The 27,000-nt window shown below is 45.5% G+C and overlaps 1 protein-coding gene across 6 annotated transcripts in view; it reads left to right on the top strand.

The window, feature by feature from the left end:
- ARNT2 (aryl hydrocarbon receptor nuclear translocator 2) overlaps window positions 1–27,000 on the top strand; it is a 155,228-nt gene that overhangs the window by 25,479 nt on the left and 102,749 nt on the right. The window lies entirely within an intron of this gene.

Raw genomic sequence — 27,000 nt, 5'->3', positions numbered from 1 at the left:
TACATCACCTTTTTCTGTATTTTACCTGTAATTAGTGTACATTACCACTAGAGGTTGTCGTTGATATATTGGCCAGATCCATATGCCCTGTTTGAGGTTTATGCAGTAAGCATGTGATTATCTGTGATCCTGACCATAGACATTCATTACCCAGGCCTTAGTTACCTGAAATCTAGTTCCTTATTGAAACATTTAAGTACAGTCAATTCTACTCATACATGTTTCTAAAAATCACTGCAATATACACAATCATGCAGTAAAAACTATAGGGCTTATAGAGAAAAAGTGGTTTAGAAGCACAACACTCAACAATTTGTCAGATAAAAGCAAAAATAAAAACCTATTATAAATGGTAGCATACCTTTAACATTAAGTAGTTAAGAAATGTATACATCTTACCATACATATGGCAGTTGAGTTTGAAAATGACCTAAAGTTTGTTTATGGAGGTGGTATCTGAAGGTGTGATCGTTTGTATGTTATTGTGAAGTGGCAGGAGGAAAGTAACCTGAAATCAGACAGAGAGTTTTAACTCCAAATGTGGAGGCGTGTGGCTAATAACACACTGTGGACCCAGAGAGCTGACTGATGTCTGAGGTATGTGAATTTTGTGTATTTCCATGTGGCTCGGTTCAGCTAGGCACAACCTTTCTATGTTCATCTAGTTTTTCTTACAGATAGGCAAACACAAAATTCACATTGTGCTCAGATTGTTCCTTAATATGTCAATTACATTGAACAAATTTGCATTGTTGAAACAAGAGTTATAGAAGTGTTACACCAAAATATTTGCATTCTGCTCTATGACAGATATATTTGTGTTGTCATTCTCCCTGATCATATTGTGAGCTGTTGTATTCTCACTTACTTTTGTGTCTGCCCACAGTGCTAAACTCAGTGCTTTGCCCATTGTAGGCCTTCAGCAGAAGCCTGATGAATTAGTGAGTGTGTTGTTTATTGTGGTCAGCCTAGGATGCCATAACAAAATACCACAGAATGGGTTACTTAAATAACAGAAATGTATTTTCTCATAGTTCTGGAGGCTGGGCATTCAATGTCCTAGTCCATTTTGGCTGTTATAACAAAATGCAATAAACTGAGTATCTTTTAAGTAACAGAAATTCATTTCTCACTGATATGGTTTAGATCTGTGTCCTCACCCAAATGTCATGTTCAATTGTAATTCCCAATGTTGGAGGCGGGCCCTGATAGGAGGTGATTGAATCATGGGGGCGGGTTCGCCTGAATGGTTTAGTACCATCCTCTTGGTGCTGCTCTCATGATAGTAAGTGAGTTCTCACAAGAGCTGGTTGTGTATAGTACCTCCCCACTCTCTCTCTTGTTCCTGCTTCTACCGTGTAAGACACCTGCTTCCCTTCACCTTCTGCCATGATTATAAGTTTCCTGAGGCCTCCCCAGAGGCCAAGCAAATATCAACATCATGCTTTTTGTACAGCCTGCAGAATGGTGAGCAAATTAAGCCTCTTTTCTTTGTAAATTACCGAGTCTCAGTTATTTCTTTATACAATGGGAGAACAGATTAATACACTCACAGTTCTAGAGACTGGGAAGTCCAAGATCAAGGCACCTTGGTGTCTGGCAAGGGCCTACTTTCTGGTTCATAGATGTTGCCTTCTAGCTGTGTCCTCACATGGTGGAAGGGACTAGCTATCTGTCTGGGATCTGTTTTATAACAGTACCTAATCACCTCCTAAAGGCTCCATCTCCTAATATCATCATCTGGGAGATTAGAATTTCAGCATATGAATTTGGGGAGAGCATAAGCATTTAGTCCATTGCATTCAAGATCAGTATGTCAGCAGGTTTGTTGTCTCCTAAGGCCCTTCTCTTTGATTTGGAGATGGCCACCTTCTTTTATTCTCACAAGAATTATAACCAGCCTAAGTGTAGGTCTCTCCTCTGTGTGCATGAATCTTTTGTGTCTCTCCCTCTTCTTATGAGGACACCAGTCACTAAATTAGGGCTCACCTATATGATCTCATTTAAGCTTAACGATCTCTTTAAAAGTCTTGTCTCCCAAATACAGTCACATTCTGGGGTACTGAGGATTAAGACTCTAACATACCAATTTTAGTGGGGAACACAGTTCCATCTATAATAACACTTATGATAAGACTGAGTCAGATGTTGCTAAAAGTGAGGGGTGTACAGTTGTTTTGGAAGGATATTAGTAATTTTCTCAGTGCTGATGATCCAAGATGTATAAAAGGAGGAAGAGGATAGAGAATTAAGGTGTAAGGACAGTGTCTTTTTCTCCTGGCCGTAAGCTTTGATGTGCTTGTAAAACAGCAATGCTGAAATAGACTCAGAAAGACTCTCTGCTACCCCATTCTCCTGCCTGAATTAGCAAACTCCATATAGAAATCCTAAGGAAAACACCTTCTAAAGTTAAATATTTGGGAGGGATGTAAAAGGGGAAAAACCAACCAACCAGGAAATGTTGGTTTGACAGCTGAAATCACCTTCTCCGGAAAGTACTGTCTTTCCCAGACTTCTACATGTGACTAGAGGATGTGGCTTTTGGAAACCCAGTCAGGAGACCCAGCTGGTGAAGCTGCCAGGGAAGCGATGGTCAAGGTAGGTCAGGCTCTGGCCAAGGGTGTAGCCAGCTGGTTCATCAGAGTTGGGTGGACATTTCTGTCCATGTGAAGTCTGAATGTGTCTGGGAGAGTTTAAACAGGTGATGCGAACCACATCTGAACAGAAATGTCCTCAGAGTGGACACTGGACTGTGGCAAGGCAGCCAGAACTGGTGCAGTGGAGGGCCTCCTCCAGGATGCCAGAGAAGACCCTGTGAAAGGTGAAGAGCCAGGCCTCTGAGCTCGCCTATGGGCCAGACCCCTCTTGTGAAGAACAAGATGAGGCTGGAGAAGTGGGTTCTTATTCTTAGGGTGGAAGAGAAGACAGGGTCTCTTTCACAGTCATAGGGTGTGATGCGACTTTCCCAGAACATACAACAAACCCTTGTTGATTCCGTGGGGGAGAGCTTGGAGGAGGTCTCTGAAACTGGGCTGCTACTCAGACAGGCCTTAGGGTTTTCCTGGTGCTCAGGACAGGACTGGAGTGGGCTTCGTATGTAACCAGCCCAAGCATAGGTATAATTTTAAAATTGTATTAAAAAGCTTCAGGTGTGGCATAATGCCTTCATTTATTGGACTAGAATCTCTCAAACCCTCCTGTCCCTGGACTCATGTGGTTTTAGGCCTGGTAAGAGGTGACATGGTCCACTTTGGGAGAGTCAGGGTGGAAGAGTGTCGAGGCGAGGCAGGGAGCCAGGCGAGGACTACTGGAGTGTGGGTGGCTTAACTAGGGCAGCCTGACCGCCTTTCCCAGTGGAGTTTCCCTCCTCTGAGCCTCTCTCAGTGGTGATTCAATATCTCATTCGTTGGACCTGCAGGGTCACCTGTACTGAACATGTGGAGGTTTGTATGTGCACGGGGGAAGGGGACAAGAAACCTGATTTCACTGGGGCCTGCAGACTCCTGTTGGCTCAGGGACCCCAGAAAATCAATTTGCTTGCAAAGAGTTGCAGCATCTGGAGTGATGGTGATGGTGGAGTTCTTTATTGAATTAAATTTTTTCCTAGCTGGAAAGGTGGCGATAAAGAGTGGGTGAAAAGTTATATACAGTCTCCTTAAAAACATCATGGAGTGATGTGGGTCAGTGTCCTGATCTGACTTGTCTGTGAATAAAACTAGCATTTGTCAACATGGAGAGAGAATGGGTGAAGCCTTAACATACAACAGTGACACTGCTAGTGGAAAAGTGCCGGAAAGGGAGTTGGGAGCTCCCTGCTTTTGTTCTGGTTTTCACTTTGTGATCTTGGCAAGTTCCTTTCTTCTCTGACCCTCATTCTCCTCATCTTGACCCAGGAAGTTTCTAAGGCTCCTTCCAGCTCTGATCCTACTCTTTTGCTCAAGGCCTCATCCACCAATGTAAGAAATAGAGGCAGATTGGAGGAGGGGGACTGGTGAAAAACCCAAGAGAACCTATTCAGAAGGCTCAGGGCCATGAGCCCAAGCCCCTACTGCCCGCTGATCAGGAGACCTACTCTACTGCGATGAGCAGCACACACAGAAGAGGGGTGGCATTGGCTCTGGAAGCCTGAGAGCAATGCAGAAAGTGTGTCCCTTCCGCAGGACCCGAATCAGCAGTAGTTACAGGTGAACACCGCTAAGTGTTTTTACTGTGGATGGCCAAAACAGGAACCTCACTCTTCTCAAGCACTTATTTTGACAGGCAGGCGGAAGGGATTGGCTATCTCAAGCTGAGGAACTGGATACACACTTGGGAAATTTCTCCACAAGCAATGCCTGAGGAGGGCCGAACTTTCCCTTTGTAGGGGTGATTGGGATGTTGAGGACTCTGAAGATTCTAGGGACCTCAAAGGGCCAGTTAGGGGAGCCAGCATCTTCCAGAGACCTTGCTTCCAGAAAAGAGAGGCTGTAAAACCAGCCTGGATTTAACTGACAAAACCACCTCCCAACTGGCTTGAGTGAAAAAGAAATTGGTGTAAAGGGGCACCACCGGCCTCAGGCATAGAAGGATCCAGGTGATGAAACACTGCTAACGAAAGAATAGTCAGTCTTCTTGATTTGTGGATTTTATACTGACAAATTCACCTTCTAGCCAAAACTTACCTATGACCCCAGACATTAATGCTCATGGAGCTTTTGTGGTAGATTGTGGACATGTGCAGAGTGGCAAAAAATTTGCATCACTTGATATACAGATTTCCAGCTGAGGTTGGACAAGGTGACGCCCCTTCTGCCTTGTTTCAGCTCATACTGTGAACAAGTATCCTTTTCATGCTCTGTTTGGGGCCACAGTTTTTGCATTTTTGGGATTTTTCTTGGTTACTTCACTGTTTAAAATGACCCCTGAGTGGTATGCTGAAACTAGTGTTCTACAGCTCAGGATGGCTGTGATGTGCCTCACAGAGAAAACAGGCATTTTAGATGAGCTTTGTTTGGCCGTGAGTTCAATGTCAATGAATCAACAGCATATGTTAAATAAGGTGTCTTTAGACAGAAACACACATAAAACAAGGTTACTTATTGATCAGTTGACAAGAACATTATAAACAAGAGGTTTGCACACCGAATCCCCTAGAAGCAGTGGTTCCATATTTGCTAATTCAGTGTTCACAGGAACTCTATAGGACATATACCTCAAATAATGAGAACCAACTGTATACATATATACTCTATGTACTATGTATACTATATATAATGTATGTCTGCTAGTCTATATATACACTATGTATAGTCTATGTATATATAGTCTATATATAGTATATATAGACTGTATATATAGTACATATATACACACTATATATATACACACTATATATATACACACACTATATATTCTCTGTCTCTCTATTTTTTATGGCTTTGCTTTCCTCTGTGCAGGATTGATTCTCAGGAAGGCTCTCCTCACATGACAACAAAAGTGTTTACTAGATGTGTTGGGCTTATAATTTCCTGACTCCCAAAGCACCAGCAGAAACAGGGTGCCTTTCTCCAGTGGTTGTATCAGACATCCTAGGCCTGGCTCTCTTGGCTCATTTTGGTCCACCTGCCCTGCTCTTGGCTGATCCTGATGGCCAGGGAGACTCTGAGCTAGGATGTGAGGTCAACCTACCTCTCCACCCAAGGCACTTGGATTCAGAAAGAGAAGATTCCCTCTTGGAGGAAATAAGGTGCTGTCTGTCACTAAAAGAAAGAAAAGATGGTGGGCAGGCAGACAGCAGACAGGCACTGGCTGGCCCAGGAGAGCTGGCCTCGGTGGTATTGGAGGAGCTCCTTATGGGGAAGGATGAGTGTTCTGCAGAATGGAAAGTGCCTTTTCCTCTCACCAGGAATGCTGGGATGTTTGGGTTGCAGGATTCTGAGCAGAAGATAGAGCAGATGTCAGGCATGGAGGTGCCGGAATCAGATGAAAGTGGTGTCAGAGAGGGGCCACAGAATTAATGATCCTGGATATCTGAGTGGCCTGAGCCCCAACTCTCTGCAGGGAAGGAGAAGACCTGAGGAGAGGCCCAGGGCATTCCAGGTGATAGCAGAGCCTGTGACTGTAACTGGATATGCCCAAGAGGTGGGGTTCAGAGAGCAAGCAGGGAGCAGCAGAAGCAGCTTGGCAGGGGCCGCCCAAGGGAGCATGGAGTGAGCGGATTCTTTGTGCCTTCCGGTGGCCTTTCCCAGGTTCCCTCCTGTGGCTGTTGAACTCTGGAGAACCTTGATCCTGGTGAGCAGAACTGGAGGCGCCTTGTGGGTGACCTCAAGCACTGCCCTGGGTGGGGATCGCCTGGCTGTCCTGGCTGGGAAGCGGATGTGGACAAGCATAACCCACGGACTCTTCAAGACAAGGTTGATTTGGCCTGTTTCCCCAGTATCACACATCCGTGGCTATGTTTCTGCTGGACTCTTCCTGCATTCAGAGAATTGGGTCAGCATTTTGGTTCAGTGTAGAAAATGACTTCAAAATAGAGCTGTCCAATAGCAGAAGAGGGTGCAAGCAAAGGCCAAATTCCTCCCTCCCTCCCTTCCTCTCTCCATCCTTCCTTCCTGCCTGCCTTCCTTCTTTGCTTCCTTTCTTCTCTCTCTCTCCCCTCCTTCGTCCTTCCCTCTTTCTTTCTCTGAGCACTTCTTAGTTTATTCATTTATTCATCCATTCAACAAGTACCTGCCTTGCATGGCTGTAGAAAGATTATGTGGGATGCAGCTTACCTCGTGATCAGCCTCTCCTTCCCCTATCTCCTATATGTAGGAGTCCCCAGCTGTTGTTGAATGAATGAATCCCCATTTGCCAACCATTCCAGCCCAGATTCTTTGTGATAATTTGTAGAGAACCTGAGCCAGGTTGGTCCCCAAGGGATCTGGCTGGAAATTTCCTGTGCATGATTCACTGTCCCAATCAGCTGTGATTAAGCTTTCCTATCTCCCTGAGAGCTTCATGGAAATCCAGAGATATTTTCAGCCTTGGATCACAGGATTTGGCTAGGCTGTGGTCTGGGCACAGATAGCAGCTCACGAGAACAGCTCACCAGGGAACCATTTTCAGCCAGCTCTGCAGCTCTGCTCATATACCTTTCATCAGGCTGCATTTCCATGAGAGTTTAAAGATGGTGCATTCACCGAAGAGTCTCCCTGCCTGGGAGAGAGGACACCTGTGGAACACTCGGTGCATGTTGCATTTATTCTTCTCATTAAACCATCACAGCTGTGTGGGTGTCTCACACCTGTACTCCCAGCACTTTGGGAGGCTAAGGCAGGAGGATTGCTTGTATCCAGGATTTTGAGACCAGCCTGAGCAACATAGCAAGACCTTACCTCTACAAAAAATTTTTTTAAAAAATTAGCCGGGTGTGGAGTCATGCACCTGTAGCCGCAGCTACTCAGGAGGCTGAAGTGGGAGGATCCCTTGAGCCCAAGAGGTCCAGGTTGCAGTGAGCCGTGATTGTGCCTCTGCATTCCAGCCTGGGTGACAGAGTGAGACCCTGTCTCAAATAAACAAATAAATAAATACCATAACAGTGAAATATTAATAGCTATAATGAATTATTTTACTCTTTTTAGATATAGGATCTCACTACATTGCCTAGGTTGGTCTCAAACTTCTGGCCTCAAGCAATCCTTCAGCCTCCTCCCACGTAGCTGGGACTACAGGTGTGCACCACCATGCCTGGCTAATTTTTAAATATTTTTTTGTAGAGACAAGGTTTCGCTTTGTCACCCAGGCTCAAGTGCAGTGGCACAATCGTAGCTTGCTGCAGCCTCTCTTGAGCCTAGGAGGGGCCCAAGCATTTCTCCCACCTCACCTTCCCCAGTAGCTGAGACTACACGTGGTTGTCACTGCACTTGGCTAATTTTTTAATTTTTTGTAGAGATGAGGTCTTGCCATCTTGCTCAGGCTGGTCTCCAACTCCTGGCCTCAAACGGTCCTCCCATCTCAGCCTCCCAAAGTGCCAGGATTATAGGCATGAGCCACCGCAGCTGGCCATCTTGCATTTTTCTAGCACGTTTACCTATTTCAGTGGATATCAACCCTAGTTGCACATTAGCATCAATCACCTGGGGAGATTTGATAACTACACTTGCCCAGGGTTTGCGAAGGGAGCTAGGCACTGGTGTTTTGTTAAACCTTCCCAGGTGATTCTGATGCACAGGAAGGGTTGAGAACCATTTGTCATTTGGGCCTCATCAAGGTCCTATGCATGGGGATTATTGGCCCCATTTCACAGGTCAGGAGCATGAGGCTTGAAGTTACTGAGATGTTCTCAGGGTCACACACCTGAGGCCGAATGGCTGCTACAAAGTAGAGCTCATAGTCAATGCCAAAGAAGCTTATTGCCTTTGGGGCATCTGGAGACAAAAAAGCCTTGGCATGATCCAGTATCCCTGGGTCACCAGGAGCCAGGACAGTGTTTCGTGGGGTTTGGGCATATGGTGGTGAATGGTATGAAAACTCGGAGACTGAGGCTCACATGTCCAGGGGTCTCTAGGATCGTGCGTAGTCTAGTGGAGCACTTCTCAAAGTGTGGTACTTAGGCCAGATGCATGAGAATCAGAATCCCTGGAGGCCCAGAGATCTGTATTTTTATCTACCTCTCAAGTCATCGTGATGCATGTTAAAGTTTGAGAACCACTGACTTAGTGAAACCGTCCTGGGACTTCATATCAAGTCATCTGGATTGAGTCCACTGTTATTCTTGGCTTTGCCAAGCTCTTTGATCTCTGAGCTTAGCTTTTCTCCTCAGAAAGATGGGGGATCTATGACTTTGTGAAATGTCTTATTAATTATAGAACTCCATGCACATGTTTATTTGAGTTTACTTGGGAGGTAAACCCTGGTAAAATCTGTTAAGTATGTTTCATGCGTACGCTGCACTTGCATCCATGAAGTGCAGGGAGCTTCTTAGAGATGCAGAATTGCAGGTCCCATCCCAGGCCTGCTGAATCAGGATGTACATTTTAATAGGATTCCCCAGGAACTTATATACTTAGATGCACATTATAGTTTGAGAACTGCTGAACTAAAGAATTTAGCAAATAGTGATTGTGCTCGGGGCTGCTTGCAGCAGCCTGGGTCAAGGGCATCCTTTGGCAGCTGGGACTGGCATGAAGTGATGGGATCTGCCCCCATGACTCAACTGCCCAACTTGTGTTTGCACAGCTCTCAGGCAACCAGGCCTTGGTGGGGAGCAGCTAGAAGTGTAGCTCTGGGAGTTTGCTGTCCCCTCTATGCTTGCTATCTAGGGCAGAGGCTGACTAGGCACGGGAAATGTGTATGGCAGCACAGCAGCCTGTAGCAGCCTTGGGAACCTTGCTGCACAAGCCCGTACATCCCCTGCTCTCCACTGGGGTCAGCACGAAGTTTGCAGGTTCAGCAGGCGGCATCCTCCACCGTGGAATAGGAGGAGAGCGAGGAGCTGGTAGCGGGCTCATCCTGTCACCCTGGGAGGACCCAGGCTAGAGCAGGAAGAAAGCCAGTTATACATGATGCCGCAAGGGACAGCATGCACCTCCTGGAACATGTGTGCCTGGGAAAATAGCTGCCAGTTGTCAACATGCAGCCTCAGCCTACCGGAGGCAGCTGGGCCTTCTTCCTGACACTTTGCAAAAGAGGGCAAGGACAGACTGTTGAACTCAGCTATGTGGTTGAATCCTTCAGTGGAAGAATGTGAGGCAGATAATTGGTCCCACAGGGGTCCTGTGAACTATGCAGTCCACCCCTGGGGTATCAGTTCTGGAAAAAGATGGTCCATTTCCAAGTGTCAGTCATGAAGGTAACTTCATAAAAACTGTACTTTCAAATATATAGCTTATTTTCTTTGGAATACCCAAACTTAGTCTTTGGACTAATGCCAGAATCTGAATCCTGAACACATTCAGTCCATTTCTTACTATATTAGGTAACTTAGATAAATGTGGCAAAAAAAACCCAAAAAACTTGGTTTGATCTCGACTCAACTATTAACACTGTTGTTGAGTTTCTGTTGTTTGAAATAGAAATAAAGCATTTTTATGGCAAGAAAAGCATGTTTTTTTGACTTAGGCCCCTTGGAAATTGCCCAGTTGTGTTTACTAACACTTAAAAACAAAGCATTTAGGGATAAGTTGCCCGAGGTGCTTGGTAAATGCACGTGAGAATGAAATCTGAGAATTGCCGGCTGGTTGTTTTTTGTATCTTCGCAGTGACTTTCCCACTAGAAACCTCAGCCTCCTTAGATCTGTTATCCCAGATGTTTCTTTGGAGCCAGTTCAGTTCTTTCTCGTTGTTAAATATTTATACAACCTGCCTGTTTTGCTTCACTACATGCATAGCATGGCTGATGCTGCTGAACTGTTTGTGTTTTTTCCTCATATTTTATGTTGAAAGATATTCCATGAATCTGGACAGATTTCCAGCCCAGGCTGCTGGGTTCATTATCGCTCTTGTGTCACAGCAGATAAAGGAATCAGAGTGGTGCTTTTGCACACATTGCTGACTCTGGCTGGAAGGCTGGCCTCCTTGCACAGAGTGAGCTCTACCAGCCCTGTGTGCTAAGGAGTGGTGGAGGTGGGGGGTGCATAGGGGTGTAGGGAGGCAACAGGGGAGTGGAAGAATCCCTGTACTTGGAGTCAGATGAACCTGGTGACAGTTACAGTCCATGGCTGTCTTAACCTCCCTGAGCCTGTTTTCTCGCTTGTAAATGCAGACAATAATGCATCTCCTATAAAACTGCTTTGAAGCAGGCATTCAATGACATATGGGATAGTATTAATGATAGTGTTTGGGAATTGTAGAGAGTTCATTCATCTTTTTTGATAACTGCAAATTCCACTCAAACAGTACTATAGATCAGTGGTTTCCCAAACTTTCCATCTTGCCCTGCTTTGTTTGTCTTCTTAGCTCTCTAAAATGTGTCTTAGGATTTTGGTACCATTGACAAGGGAAGATGGGTAGGCCCTGATCTTTGTTAGTTTTGCCCCTGTACAAAAGCGTGACATGTGCTCGAGAACCCTCATTGCAGGCTCAGGTAGAGGAGAGGGAATAAAAGAGGCACTTACTTTTTTCTCTCTTTTTGTTCTATTCATTCTTCCATTCATCCAGCACATATTTAGTGAGTACTAACTAACTTGGTGCAAGACACTGTACTAAGTGCTGGGGATCTAGTGATGAATAAAACCCATGTGGCTTGGCTCTCAGGGAGTTTACAGTTTAGTGGGGAAAAGAGACACTAAAGACATAATCACATCTAACACACTGTGATAGGTGTTGTGGAGGAAAAGGCCAGGAGGGCAACAAGAACAAACAACACAGATTGGGACATATCTGGGCAGGTTGGAGAACGCCCCTGTGAGTGACTGATACTTGGTGAAATCTGATAAGGCAGCAGAAGGCAGACAGGCAAGGAGATGGTGAAGGGTGGGGAGAGTGGATGCTGACTCCAAGACCAGTGCAGTCCACTGAGGATTTTAACCAGTGGAGGCCCATGATCCATGTTAGATGTGAGACACTCACTCTAGCGACAGAGCGGAGAACATGTCATAGGACGACCAGACAGCTTTGGGATATTCAAGGTTAGGAGGATGCTAGAGTTATCCATGCAAGGGGTGGTGGAAGAGTATAGTTTCCTCTGGCTGCCATGGTACATTCCTACAAACTGGGCAGCTTAAAACAATGGGAATGTATTATCTTGCCGTTCTGGAGGTCAGAAGTCCAAAATCAAGGTGTCAGCAACCAGGTCAGTTCTTTCTGGAGGCTCTGAGGAAGAACCTGTTCCATGGCTGTCTCCTAGCTCTGGTGGTAGGTGACAGTCCTTGCCATTCCTTATAGACACATCAGTCCCATCTCTGTCTCCATCATCATGTGGTATTTTCACTTTGTGTCTCTGGGTCCAAGTTTCCCTCTTCTAAGAATACCAGTCTGTTGGATTAGGGCCCACCTTAATCTAGTATGACCTCATTTTAACTTGATTCTATCTACAAAGACCCTCTTTCCAAATAAGATCACATATGCGGTTCTGAGTGGACATGAATTTTGGGCAGGGGGTGGTGGGAGACACTGTAAAACCCAGTATAGATTGTAGCAGTGGAGATGGAGGGAAGTGGTTAAATTCAAGAGATATGTAGGCAGTGAAACCAACAAAGGGAGTTTATCCACTCACTCTAGTTCTTTACCCAAATAGTGTTTTAAAAAAGCTGACGTCTAGGGTCTTTGGTGGCCTCGTTGGTGCCTCTTGTTCTCATTGTCAGATCTTTTCTACTAGAAGTGAGTTTAACCGTGGGGAGGACAGGAGGCACCTCCTCAGCATCCCTGACTTGTCATGTTGAGTCAAGCCACAAAATCCACTGCTTCCTTTGATGCTTATGCATTCACTGACGGATCCCTTTGGACCCACCAGCCTATATTTGTAGATAAACTTGGGTGCAATGCAGAATGTGTTCATTGTGCCCTGCTGGGAGATAGGGATACTCACTGCTGTTAATTTTTTATAATCATTAATCACCTACGCAGTGAGTCAGCAGAGGTACAGCCTCAGGAATGGTCTTCCAGGCTGTGTGTGGTGTGGGATTTGATTTGTCCCATCATGTAGGCATGGAGCCCATTCAGATGTGAGCGTGGATACAGGTTGAGCCTTGCTGTATCTATTCCTCTGCTTCACTTTCCTGCTCTGTTCCTCTTCATTTCCTTCCAGATGGGGCTACTGATGCTCACCACTCATCCATCTGGAGTAGGCTGAAGCCACTCTAGGTGGGACAGAGCAGCACTTCCCCCTCTTCCTCTCCACACCTCCCTGATATGGCAGGGCTTGGAATTTAGTCGCCATGCAGACTCAGGCAGGCAGTTGAAGTCCTCCGGGCTGCCCCTCGCTGTACTTCTCCCTGCTTCTCATCCTGCCCAGCCCTGAGCCTGGGCTTCCATCTCTCTTCGCCTGCCTTTGTCCTGACCTGATTCATCCTCTCATGCCTGAGTCCTGCCCACCTGCCCATGCCTTGGGCCAGACCTGCCCCTTCATGCTGTCCATGTGCACAGCAGCAGAGCTGGGCACAATCCAGAGCCGAGGTCAGGGCTGTTTTTTGCTGAGAGCACTGGCAGATCGCCACACTGAGGGTGGGTTCAGATGGGGCGCATGGAGGGGTCCAGGCCAGGAACTGATGCAGGAGACCGTGCAGGGAGATGGGCCAGAATGTCCAAGTGGGGAACAAGCCATGCACATCCAGGAGTTGAGAAGTTTGGCCCCCAGCTCAGTACATAGTCTGTGAGTGACACCTGGCCCGCTCAGGCCTGGCTCTGACAGCCTGCAAGGTACAGGCTCAGTTCCCAGATGTTAGACTTAGATGGCTGGTACTTGACCATTGTGCCTACATTTCCAGAGGCTTCCTTTATAATTGGACCCTGAAACCAGACCAGGATACCCGCCCCTCACCAGTCTCCTTCCTCTTCCTGACCTTGTCTTCTAGATATACAGACCTCTTATGCTTTGTTCATGGCAACAACTTCTTAGGGAAGGAATATAAAACGGAAGCATATCTGGGCATTGCAAGACTGGAAGAGGAGACTTGCCCAGTAATGTCACTGAATGACTGGATTTTCCATGCATGGTAAATATTTCTTTGTAAGAGAAATAACTGAGAGGACATAGCCTCCCAAGCACAGGGCTTACAGGGAATCAGGGAGGCTGCCAGGGATACAAGTAGAACAGCCCTCACTGTGAACCTTATGTGCATTTTATGTGCACATCCAACTGGGTTCTCCCCTTTGGCATTAGAGAACAAACCGCTTCCCTCTAAACAAGATTCTGTGGTCCAGGGAGCTCTCCAGCCTCTGCCTGTGCTGGGCTATTGGGAATCAGGAAGTTAGGTTTGAGAAGCCGGGAGCGGTGGTCTGCAGGATCCAGGCCTTTCCCAACTCCCAATAACACTGCGTCTCTGTCCTGGATAAAGAAGGAGTAGGAGGTTAAAGTTCTCTTCAGTGGCTTAACATATGTATTTTCCATCCCACCAAAAATGTATGTGAATTGACCTGAGAATGCTAAATCTTGCTTTTTAAATTCATGCAGAGATTTAACCATGTAACACTGGTGTGCTACTTTATAATGCTAAAAGTCACCTCCTAAAGTTCCTACATTCGCATTTTCATATTATGGCTTTTCTTGAAACAAGGCACACCCAAGTGATGCCTGAAAAACATTTATTACAGCTTTGTAGATAAGTTTTTAAAATTCCCAGCTCTTAAAACAGTGGTTCTCAATCTCACTGTGCATCAGAATTCTGTTGATTCTTTTAAAAATTCAGATGCCAGGACTCCACTTCATTTCTGTGAACTCGACTGTGCTGTGGTGAAGTTCAGACATCTGTCTTTCAAAAGCTACCCTGATGATTCCAGTGTGGACCAACTACTGCTCCCTAATGCGACCCCTGCCAAAAACCCCCACGCATAAATAAAATAATACAACCTAATTTGTCCTTTATCTAGGACATAACATTTCAGGAAGATAGTTTCTTAATTTACTACCACCGAAAACCAAAATGTTAAAAATGTAATCAGCAACACAATTGAAAAATGTGCAGCACTTGGCATTTTAAGTCCAGTTTGAAAGAGTCTTGATTTCCTAATGAAGTATCTTTTATCCTAACTTGAATGTTCAGAAAGCCAATCGACAAAGACTTTTTTCTTCCTTCTATAACAGGAAACTACAACAGAAATAACCTACAAGTGGTATTTTTTTAGGCAGATATAATTAATTTGAGTTACTTTGGGATGTTTGAAAAGACAAATTGAATCACTGCTTCTTGCTGGTATGATTTAGATTTCAGTAATCATCTCACGTGATGGTCATATTTTGTAATACTTTGGTTAAAATAGCTTTGTTGCAAAACTCCAGCGATAAAGAAAATAAAATAGTTTCCTTTAGCTTCACCAAAGAGAGACACATTTCTCTCTGAAATGTCATGACTCATGCCACATGGCTAAATAAAAGTGCACGTATAGCACTGATCTTTCCTGTTTATTGCTTTTTTAGTAGAAGCTAATTGAGGAAAACATCTGCATCCAGTTTTCCCTTTATTTTTGTAGATTCTTTTCTTCTACTCCAATGCAAAGCCTCCCTGGCCGGTCGTTTGCTCAGGCAGTGATCTGATAGATGGCTTTCAGTTTTCTCCTTTTGGGTGATGACATAAATTACTCTCCAGTGAGCTATTTACAATGCCATTCTTTAACCTTGAGCTGAGTGCACACATTCTAAGGACCTGAACTCACAAGAGCTTGGCATCATGAGGGTCACACAGGCTGACTCTTCTCTCAGTTCTACAGCTCCCTCCGTAACAGGCCTGTGAAGGGGCCACTGGCTTCTTTTTGAACACCTGCAGTGGCGGAGCTGGCCACCTCGGAAGATAGCCCTTTCTACATTTGAACAGTGCACTTGTACTCAGGTTGAAGTTACCCCATTAACCCCTGCCTTCATCTTAGACAGCACAGCTCACACTGCTTGCTAGGGCTCCGAATTGGCAGATGGGTGGATTCACCGACAGCCATGGTGGGGAGTTAAGAGCATGGACTTTCTGCCTGGGTTTGAGTCCTCGTTTCCCCACTGAGCAGTTGGGTGATCTTCGACAGGGTACAGGGATCCTCCCTGAGCCTCCAGTTCCTCATCAGTGTTGGTGTGAGGATGGTGCCTGAGACAGTGCCCGGCATGGCCTGGGTACTTAGTAAATGCTTGTCATCTTTTTCCCCCCCCCCCAACCGTAGGCAGCTTTGTCTTGGGAGGTATTCTCAATCCCTGCCTGGTCAGGGATTCGTGCACACACTTTTGTGAGCACTCTCAGGAGAAAGTGGTGAGAGAGAGAAGCTGGATAGGTGAGGACAGGTCAGAAGAGAGGCCAGGCAAAGATATGATTCTGGGGAGTCTAGCTTCAACCTGATCTACAGGGACAAAGCTTGGGAGAGTAACTTGCACAGAGTCAGTCCCTCTTTGAGGCAAGGGTGTGGGGTTTTGCAGTCCCTCTGTGAGGCAAATTAGTCATTGGTCATAGGCCTTGAGGGGTGGGTGTAACTCCTAGATAACTTCAGGCCAGGTGGCTTCAAGGAGAAGGCTCTGGAGAAGATGCAGGTGTGAGCCATCAGCTGAAGAACCTGCAGCAGCTAGGGGAGGACCCAGCAGAGTGGTGCATGAGATCCAGGGGATCTGGGCAGGACATCCGCAGTGTCTACTGAAGCCCATGGAAGAAAGGCTGGCCACCAGCACAGCTGAGGTTTACCTAAAATAACCTGACAATGCAAAGAGCCCCTCCATGTGGATGCAGGCCCCACCCCACAGTCCTGTCTCCTCTCGGGGCTACCCACGGCCTGGCCCAAGACTGAGGCCAGCCACTATGACTTCGCCACCAGGTCTTCACAGATGAAGGGGAAACATCTTTATGGGAGGCAACTTGCATGTCTTAGTTTAAGTCAACAGATAGTTATCAGCATGTGTCACCGCACTAGAAACGGAAGATGCAGCAATGCATGAAACTGTGGTCACCATGCATCATGGAGCTTTACCTCAGGAAATGGACAAACAGGCAGTTATATAATGAATATAGAGTTAAATTGGTGGCATGTTCTGAAGAAAAAGAACAGGAGGCTATGGGACGGGGCAGGGGACCCTAATTTACATGTTAGAGGTGGTGGGGAGAGTGGAGCAGGGAAAGGCCTCTGAGGAAATGACTGTAAAGTGGAAAACGAAAGGACGTGAATGGGAATTAGCAATTTGTGAGGTGGTAGGGGGAATGGGGCCAAGAATTTTCCCAGCCATGGGAATAGCATAGCATGTGAAAAGGCTCTGAGGCAGGGAAAGTATTGGTGGCTCTGAGGAAGTGAGGAAGGCCATTGTATTAGTTTTCATGCTGCTGATAAAGACATACCTGAGACTGGGAAGAAAAAGAGGTTTAATGGCCTTACAGTTCCACATGGCTAGGGAGGCCTCACAATCATGGCAGAAGGCAAGGAGGAACAAGTCACGACTTACACGGATGGTGGCAGGCAAAGAGAGAAGTACTTGTTTGGGGAACCCCTTTTTATTACCATCAGATCTTGTGAGACTTACTCACTATCAGGAGAACAGCATGGGAAAGACCTGCTCCCATGATTCAATTACCTCCCACTGGATCCTTCCAACGACACATGTTATTCAAGATGAGATTTGAGTGGGGACACAGCCAAGCCATATCCCATGCAGTGAGATGAGAGGGAAACGTCAGGCCAGGGACAGCCACAGAGAATCATTATGCACTTGGAATTTACTCTTAGTGCAGAAAGCAGTCCCTGAAAGCATGTTAACATGATCCAATTTGCATTTTTATACATAAAGACTCTTCTGGTTGCTGGAAGGGAAATGGATTTTTTGGGGGGTGGGGTTGGGAGGATCCAAGAAGAGAGGAAACTAATATTTACATACTGTGTGAAGTGACTTCACAAATACATCTTATTTACTTCTCAGGACAGGCCTATTTTTTTTTTCCTTAGTATAGGCATATTCAGTTGTTCCAGCACCTTCGGTTTTTTTGGTGTTTTTTTGCTTTGTTTTGTTTTTTTAATCTCTCAACTGAATCACAGCACCTTCGTTGAAAAGACAGTTCTTTCTCTATTGAATTGCCTTTGCACACCAATTATCTACACAGGTGTGTGTCTGTTTCTGGACTCTGTGCTATTCTGCTTATGCAGAGCATCTTTCTTTCTTTCTTTTCTACACGGAGTCTTGTTTGGTTGCCCAGGCTGGAGTGCAGTGACGCCATCACAGCTCACAGCAGCCTTGCCCTTTCAGGCTGAAGTGATCCTCCCACCTCAGCTTCCTGAGTAACTGGGACTACAGCCATGCGCCACCACGTCTGGCTAATTTTTTATTCTTTGTAGAGACAAGGTCTGGTTTTGCCCAGGCTGATTTCACACTCCTAGGCTCAAGCTATCCTCCTGCCTCAGCCTCCCAAAATGCTGGGATTACAGGCATGGGCCACCATGGCTGGCTCAGAGTGTCTTGATTACTACAGCTTTATCGTCTTCAAAGCAGATAATGTTAGTCCTCCAACTTTGTTCTTCTTTTCCAGTCTCTCAGGGTCCTTCACTACTTGATGTCTAATGTGTAAGAACTATTGTTCTATAGATTTTGTTGGGTGCTTGATGGTTTCAGAAAGGAAAGTCAATCTGGCCCCTGTTACTTGGTTGGAAGCAGAGGTCCTTATGATAATTTCTTTGAATGCCTCTTCTCTGTCTTCTCTATCGGCTCAGTCCTCAAATCCCTGTGATGGATTGCCTGACTCTCTTATCTAGGAATCTTAGCCTTTTGCATATTATATTTACCTCCTTTCCCTTTTGCTTTGTGTATGTGTGTGTGACCTCTGAGAGACTTTCCAAAGGTTTCTTTTAGTTCATTGGTTCAGTTTTTAGCAGTATCACTGTTTATTGCCTCCATTTGGGTGTTCATTTCTGAAATCATGTTTTTCATCTAAAAGCAATCTTTCTTGGTCCCAGGTTATTTTCCTTTTATTTATAAAAGATTTTCTCAAATATCACTGAGACTTAGCATTTCAACATATTGTGTTCTTTCCGTTTCTTCATGTCTTAATCTGTTTACTGCTGCTATAAGAGAATACCACAGATTGATTAATTTATAATGAACAGACACTTACTTGGCTCACAGTTCTGGAAGCTGGGAAGTCCAAGACCATGGCTCTGACATCTGGCAGGGGCCCTCATGCTGTGTCTCAGGCAAAAGACTGAGAGAGCAAAAGCAAGAGAGAACGAGAAAGAGAGCAGGAAAGCAAGAAGGGCCAAGCTTGCTTTTATAACAAACCCATCCCTGAAATAGTGACATTAAGCTCCTCAGGAGGGCTCTGCCTTCCTGAGCTCTTATGACTTGATCGCCTCTTAAAGGTCTCACCTCTCGACACTCTTGCATTGGGGATTAAGTTTCCAACACATGAGCTTTAGAGGACACATTCAAACCACAGCAAGTGGCGGGGTTGGGGGGATTTGCTCTGATTTTTCCTGCAGGATGGCTGTGTACAGCTATCTGGGAGCTGCAGCTGAGGCAACCCTGTGCCTTGGTCACCATCATCTGAAGTTAGTAAGGCCATGCCCGCTCCTTTACATGATATGCGGCCCTTCAGAAGCAGGCTGCGGCAGCCTTTCTTCCTCTTTATGTGGCAGGTTGTTTGCTTTAAGTCAGGGTGATACGAGGGCTCTGCCTCTGGCTTCACTGTGATTATACCCTAGGCCATTGGTCTTCTGCTTCCTGATTTCCTGTTCTCCCTCCTGCTTGGAATTTGGAAACTTCTAGTAGGGAACTCTTTCACTTCCTTCCCAGGCAGGTTGTTTCCTCATATTTGTTGAACCATGGTGAAATAGTTGGAATGGCTGTCCCCTCCAAATCTCATGTTGAGATTTGATCCCCAATGTTGGAAGTGGGGCCTGGTGGGAGATATTTGGATCATGAGGGCAGATCCCTCACTAATGGCCTGGTGCCCTCCCTGTGGAAATGAGTAAGTTCTCACTCTTTTAGGTCACCTGAGAGCTGTTTGTTTAAAAGAGCATGGCACCCCTCCTCCTCTCTCTGACTTGCGCCTTTTCTTGCCATGTGATACTCCTGCTCCCTCTTTGCTTTCTGCCATGATGCTTCCTGGAGTCCTCACCAGAAGCAGATGCTGGCGCCAGGCTTCTTATACAGCTTGCAGGACCATGAACCTAATAAACTTCTTTTCTTTGCAAATTACGCAGCCTTGGGTATTCCTTTATAGCAACACAAAATGAACTAAGACACATGAGCTGCTCATACTCATTTCCAGACCATCCCAGGTGTGTTGTGCTGTTTTTTGCAGAAGTATTTCAATGTCTCTCTATTTTAAGGCCACTTCTACTGTTTTTCTTCATGAGTGCAGATTTTCCTGCTATTTTGTATTTTAAAATCATTTCATTAGCAAACTGTGAAGGAGGGAAGGCACGACTTGAAATTGCCTTCTCGAACTCCATGTCAGCCTGGTGTCCTGGCATATGCTGAGCTGCCTTTCCACAGCCAAAGAGGGTTAATCATTTACTATTAAAATTAAACCCCTCAGGCTTGCATTTCTGGCATTTTTGTAGCATGATACCCCAAGAGGAATGTATTTCTTTAAATCACACTTCAGCATATTCTAAACAGGATGAAGAATTTGTACTTTTGTCTACAGATTAAATAGCAGAAGAAGTGCCGGCCATGAGGTGACCGTGGGGTGATGATTTTATAATGAATAGCAGAGCAGCAGGCCACAGTAGGCGGTGCCCCGTGATCCCACATCATGTTGAGGATGTGAATGCAGAAGAAGCTGTAAAGTTCTGGGGCTTTTCAGAGAGCTGCAAGAGCCCAGTTGTCGAGGTGGGAGAGGTGGTATGGCCTGTCATTCATGTTGGAGTTCTCTGCCCCTTGGTATGGACTGACCCCAAATGTGCCCGTCTTGGTCTTTTCATTGCTCATGAGATGATGATTTCTTGGATATTCTCTGCAGAGTTTTGCTGCCCTCCTTGTGCCATTCTGCTGCCTGCTGCTTGCTTAGTTAGTGTCTCATTAGCACCTTCCCCAGATGGTACAGTGGAGGGACAAAGGGATTGACATGCAAACAGACTGCTTGGCAGAAAGGCTCTTCTGAGTGTCTGCAGGGCCTATTAGTCGCAATGCTAAGTCCCTTTTGCCAGACCTAATCAGGCGCCCCCACCCCTGTGAGCCATTTTTTGTCTCTTTATTCCATGGCCACAGATTCTACTCTGAGTTCTAACCCAAACCCCAGCCGCCATCTTCCTTGCTCAGGAGGGCAAGAGGGCCCAGAGGGGGATGGTTCCCAGAAACCTATTCTTACTATCTGAAAACAGTTTCCCTCTGTGGGTCAGGAGGAGCCCATTCTGCTCAGCGAACATTATTGTTGCTGCCAACCCTCCCTTCTTCCCAGTACACTCTTTGTGTACACGAGAGCTCTCCCCACACAGCTGGACACTCGGGCTCCAAGTTGGGGTGTCTGTCTTTCCCTGAATGTTGGATGTGAATGCTAATCTTACAAGTTTTTGCTCCTAAAATCTAAATTATTGATATTCATATACTTAAACTGCAAATCATATGAATTTTCCTAAGCAGTTTCGGGAGGTAGAAGTTTTGCTTTTAGAATGGAATGCAGCCTTTGCAAAGCATGCTCAGTATTCATTGCTAGCAGCATGAAGGGCTGGATGGGTTTGTCAGAAGCACATTTCTCAAGTCTCTGGCTTTCCTGCCTGTGTAACAGGTAGCAGAATCATTTTGAGAGCTTGACTCCTCTGTTTGCTTCTGCTCATGCCTTCCTGGGGCTCTGTGCCCTGGGGTTGGGCCCCAGCCCACCTCTCCAGCCCCTCTCCCTATAGAGCTCCAGCCAAACAGGACTTTGTCCTATTCTCAGACCCCTCTCTCCACTTTCCCCACACCTTGCTCTGAGCCCTTTATCTGGGGCATCCTATCCCTTGCAGCTCCATCTCTCTGAGGCTCCTTTAGCACCTCCTCTGGAAGGAAGCTTTCCCTGACCCAGTCTGCTCTCTCCAACATGAAGCACTGTCTTTGTCTGCTCTGTGCTGCCTTTGCAGTTTGTACAGACCTCTCCTCAAGTGCCAACTGAGTTGGTTTCATAGTTAAGTAGGAATGGTATCTGGCTTCTCCTACTCTGTGAGATACTTTGCTTAGTACTGCAGCTTGCACTTTGTAATTTCTGTTGGATGGAGTCAGTTTATAGATTCTTGCTCTCTACCCAGCCTCTGCACATTTGTGAGCTTTCATGCACCCTCTCTTGACAACATTATTTTGGAAAAAAAAAATCCATTGCACTGTGACTTATTCCCATGCCAAGGAGTGGGATGGGGCTGTCTTTTATAGTCTAATAGTCCATTCCTGTGTGAATTCACCACATGCCCAGCACCCTTCTCCCTGCTCCCAGCTTGAGCTGTGAGCATCTTGTGTGAAATGGGAGAACTTGCTCAGTGCTTGTCTGGGTGGGTAGAGTTTAACGCAGCCTGTAACTCCAGCTGGTAAGGACACCGTACTTGGTCGCTGCTGTGAAACCGTGTGTCCTTTCTTAAAAACCTCTTCAAGCTCAAGTGCCATAAAGTTCTAAATAAGTAGTGGATAAATAGTTCTGAACTTGCCAGTGGGATACATGTAGCCTGTCATTCATTGGCTGTCACCAGCCTTTCCCTGCCTGGATAACCATATAGAACCAGGTAAGAGGAGATGTATTAGTTGAAAAGTGGCCCAGGTTACTATGGGAGGACCTGTGTTTATAGCCTCCTAGTTGTTGAGAAGATGTCAGGAGCTCGGCTTCTGGAAGTTGCTCAGGATTCCTACTGCCAAAGGAAAATGCTTTGTTAGGCTCGAGGGGTGGAATTACTTGTAGAGAAAAGCCGTCGTTCTAAATCCTCAAGGATTCTTTGGAAAACAAGAAAAGAGAGACACATGGGCATCCATGGGAGCCTGTAAGGAGTTGTAATTGGGCCGCTGTGCAGTCGTGACAGCTTAGCCTCCCCAGTGGGTGGTTGTGATTCAGGACAGAGCCGTTGGACACCAGTGTATGTATGCGAGGCACCCTGGACTAGGGGACACAGAGATATTCAACCCCTGGACAGCTGCATTCACAAAGTTTGTAATCCAGGAAGGGAGGCAAGCTATCTGCCTAAGTGTCAATAATGTTGGGGACCATGGTGGGCAATATACTAAAAGGATCCCTAAGATTTCCATCCCCTGGTTATTCAATCAAACACTAATCTAAGTATGGCTGCAAAGGGATTTTGCCTATGTAGTTAAAGTCCCAAGTCAGTTGATCATCAAATACAGAGATTATCCAGGTAGGCATGACCCAAACAAGTAAGCCATTTAAAAGGAGAAAATTTTCTCTGACTCATAACAGATTGGAAAATCAGAAAGATTTAAAGCACAAAAAGGATTTGATAGGCCATAGACCTTTGCTGGCTTTGAAGTTGGAGGGGCCATGAGCCAAGATCTATGAGCAGCCTCCTAACATGGCACCTGGCCAATAGCCAGCAAGGGCATGAGCACCTGACCTGACAGCTGCAAGGATCTGCCAACAACTGGAATGATCTCAGAAGTGGATTCTTCTGCAGGGCCTCTAAGTAATAGCCCAGCCCAGACAACACCTTGATCTTGTCCTTATGAGGCCTTCAACAGAGAACCTGGTCAATTGTGAGGTAATAAATGGGTGCTGTTTTAAGCTGCTGAGTTGCTACATGGCCATAGAAACTAATACAGATACAATGCTGTTGAGGGCAGTAGCATTCCCTGTGCTGCAGGAGAGCTGAGAAGCTCATGGCCTGTCATGACCATTAAATGGCTGGATATAGATTTGAAATGGTAGAGCGGTGTTGCAGAGGAGATAATTATAAGTGTATTCTTCCTGAGGAAAACACTTTACTCAGCAAGTGAGGAAGAAAGGCCTTCCCTCTAGAGCAAGAATTTAATGTGAGAGAAGGGGAAAGGGAAGGACTTTCTAATACACTTCATGTTGTGATTCCACCTTGATGTTAGTCTCCAAGTGTTTGCAACAAGCTGAACATCTTCATGTGGCTCCTACTGTGTTCCTAGTGCCGTGGTGGCCCTGGTGAAGTTCAGACCAGAATAGGATTACGTACAGCCAGCTGCACCATCGGGGGCCCTCAGAAAGCATTTCTTTGGAAGAATGGAGCTTTCTGACTTTACCTGAGGGTTAACTCCCTGTTACTAAACTGGAACGAGTTCTACCCCGAGTGACCAGCCATCTCCAGTTGCACTCCCTCCTTCCTGCCTGGAAGCACTAATGGCACAACATTCTTTTCTGAGGGGCTGTTGGAGCATTGCCACCTACCCATGAAGACACAATGTAGACCTATCTAGAAGGAGAGAAGAGCTTGAGTGACAGGCAGGAGGGCTACGTGGCCTTAAATGTAACTGTTTCTCAACCTCCTGGGTGTGAGATTCATCTCTCACTCATGATTCCCTCTTTGCTACCACTTTAAAAACAGTGACCATGTTGCATAAAGGTGATGGTCCAAATCCACACACTGGGAGAGTGAAAAGAGGCTATGCTAATGACCATGCTGGAACAACAGGAACAAGCCAGGCTATCCCAGTCAAAGCTGAAAAGTGTGGTCACTGCAACTAGGCCTGCCATTAGGGGACCTGTACCTCCTATAACCCCACCAAATATGGATGCAAACCCATTCCCCTGAGTCTCCCAGGAATGGCTGAGACAGGCTGGAATGATCCGAAGTTCTCTACTAAACCAAAAGGAAAAATTGAAGAGGAATCAAGAAATACACAGAAAAGAACTACAAAAAAATAAAAATAAAAAGGCTTATGTTCCCAGTCTGGGTTTCTGATCCTGAAACAGCCACAAGCTGGCCACAGTCCGTGCAGATGGCTGACCTCCTGCCCCCTCACTGCCCATCTGCTTCTGTTTGGTGGGTGCCGTCTTATTTTCTGCTTTGGGGAGTGGTCTCCAGACTTCCCAGAGCAGTTGTACTGTGAAAAGTGGTACAGGCTCTGCATTAAGTCACGCTGCCCTCTTCAAATCCTGACTCCACACTTCTCAGCTGTGAGACAACTGTGGCTGGTTATTTAATGTCTCTGGGCTTCAGTTTCTTTGTAGGACAAATACAGCCTAGCAGGGGCTACCGAGGAGAGGGCATTGCCCACTGTGCAGGCAGTCGGAGCTGCATTGTCCACAGAGTATTTAAAAACAATAACAGAACCTCCTAAAAGTTAATCTGCTTTTTATTATCATGCCCCAGCAATTCTTGACATATCAATGATCAAATATTTCTCCCCTCTGAAATGAACTGCCCCTAAGGCCCTTCTCCCCGCTGCGCCTTGGTGTGCAACCACTGTGACCCACTTCCTAGGGTTGTGTCATGTAACACATGTGAAACGTTTCAGAATACCTAGCCCTTAGTAGAGTGCTCAGTGAGTAAAGAGTTAATTCTCTTGTCCTTCCTCTTTTGTCAAAGGCCACAGGACATTGTATTAGCCTGAACTATTTGGTTGCAGGGAACAGAACCAAGTGTTAAAGACTTGAACACTGGGAGAAACTTTTCACTGTTTTATGTTTTTACGACTTTCTTGGAGTCAGTTTTGTTCTCCTAGACCCAATTGTCCTTGAAGCTGAATCACTGCCATTGAAAGAGCCATGCTCAGATACTCAAAGAGAAAAGAGGGGAAAGGTGGCAAAATCACATTTTGCCTATAGAGGACTCTGATTGGCCTGGTTGGATTCTATCCTAGTCTTGGGACCAATCACTATAGACAGAGGGTGGGTGAGTTACTATGATTGGCCCAGGGTGTGTCAGGTACTTAGTCCTCAACCAATCACCATGGCGAGGGAGATGGGATCTTATAAGATGGCAGCTCTTTTTTTGACTTTCATAATGAAGGATTAGTGTGAGAGCTATTTCTCAAGAAAGCATTGTGGTAGAGGAGGTAATGAGTAAATAGAGTAAGAGATGTCCTATGCAACACTACTGCCCATTCAGAGCTCTCTCTTCTAGTTTGGGAAGAAAATGGTTTGGCTGCAGCCAGTGAATTGATGTATTTGTGCCCTCAGCCACTTATAAACACCTGCCAGAGAGAATGAAGTCTAAGGAAAATGCACCCATCTTTAGTAGTAGAAGGCCCATTCTCTTCCAGGCTCACTGACACAGTCTGGGCTCCAGAGTTTGTTCAGGAGCAGGCCTCAGGCACACTGGTTGGATCCCTGTCCTGTGGCCTGGTGTTTTTTCCTGTGTGCACAGCTGCTGTAATAGCTGGGGTCAACCTTTTGAGAATGAGAACACACTGTCACTGGAACAGTAACCAAAGGATCGTCCAGTTCTGGGCCCCATTTCAGGGGACACATTTTTGGAACCACATCAAATATTGTCTTTCATGGGGCCATCGTTTTGCTTTGCTTTTGTTCCTAATTATTTTCTCTTGTTTTCCTCCTTTACTATCTCACTGTTCCTCCTTTTTGAACCAAGATAAGATGTTTCCAGTTTTCTTAAGGATTCTTTTGATGAAATAATTCTAATTTATATTTGTATTTCTCTTGTAGCCTGGGGAGAATTTTTATGTGCACAAAGCCTTCTTTTGTGATCTTATCCAAGACAAACTTCAGATTCTTCTTTTTTAAAAAGTTACTACTGACCAAAATAATACTTACAAATCAGCTTACTGCAAACAGTTATAGAAGGGCCCTCTGCCCGTCAAAAAAGATGCTCTGTTCTGGAATCTTTATGGTCTTCTGAAGCAGGAGTCAGAGAATGCTTTTTTGTGAAGGGACACATAGTAAATATTTAGGATTTGTGGGCCATGTTGTGTTTGTTACAATCCCCCGGTCTGCCATGGTATATGAAAGTAGCCATAGACAATAAATAAATGAGCAGGCATGGCTGTTTTCCAATAAAACTTTCTTTACCAAAACAAGTGGTGGACCAGATTTGGGCTGCAGGAAGTACTTTGCTGACTCATGTTATAAAGCATTTTATGTTTTCAACTGTCTTAGAAAAATTACAGTAAAAAAACTTTGAGGTGAGGTGGGTCATAATTCTTATTTCTCTTTTCATGGAGTAGAAAAACTGAGACTCAGTAAAGGTATTGACAACATAGTTCCCTATGAGCTTTAGAGGTAGACTGGGGTTTGATATTAACAGTCTTAAAAATATTCTCCTTATTTGATGCAGGAATGTCATATTTGGAAATCCATCCTAAGATAGTTTGGATTTTTGTTTGTACGTACATGTTCACCAGGTTTTCCAGGTGGAAAATCCTGGAAAACCTAAATGTCTAATAGTAAATTCACTACTCAAAATAATATTAAAAGAGCCTTTAAAATGAGGTTTGTGATGAAATTCTTGAGTTTATGCTAAGTGACATGAAGTAGAAAAATATATACCATGAGGCCTCAGCTAATTAAAATAAAGAGCAGGCAAGCATAGAAAAAGATTGAC

This window comes from Rhinopithecus bieti, unplaced genomic scaffold (assembly GCF_001698545.2).
Source record: "Rhinopithecus bieti isolate Rb0 unplaced genomic scaffold, ASM169854v2 scaffold_15087, whole genome shotgun sequence".
Taxonomy (NCBI): domain Eukaryota; kingdom Metazoa; phylum Chordata; class Mammalia; order Primates; family Cercopithecidae; genus Rhinopithecus; species Rhinopithecus bieti.
This window is presented reverse-complemented; position numbering and strand designations above follow the sequence as displayed.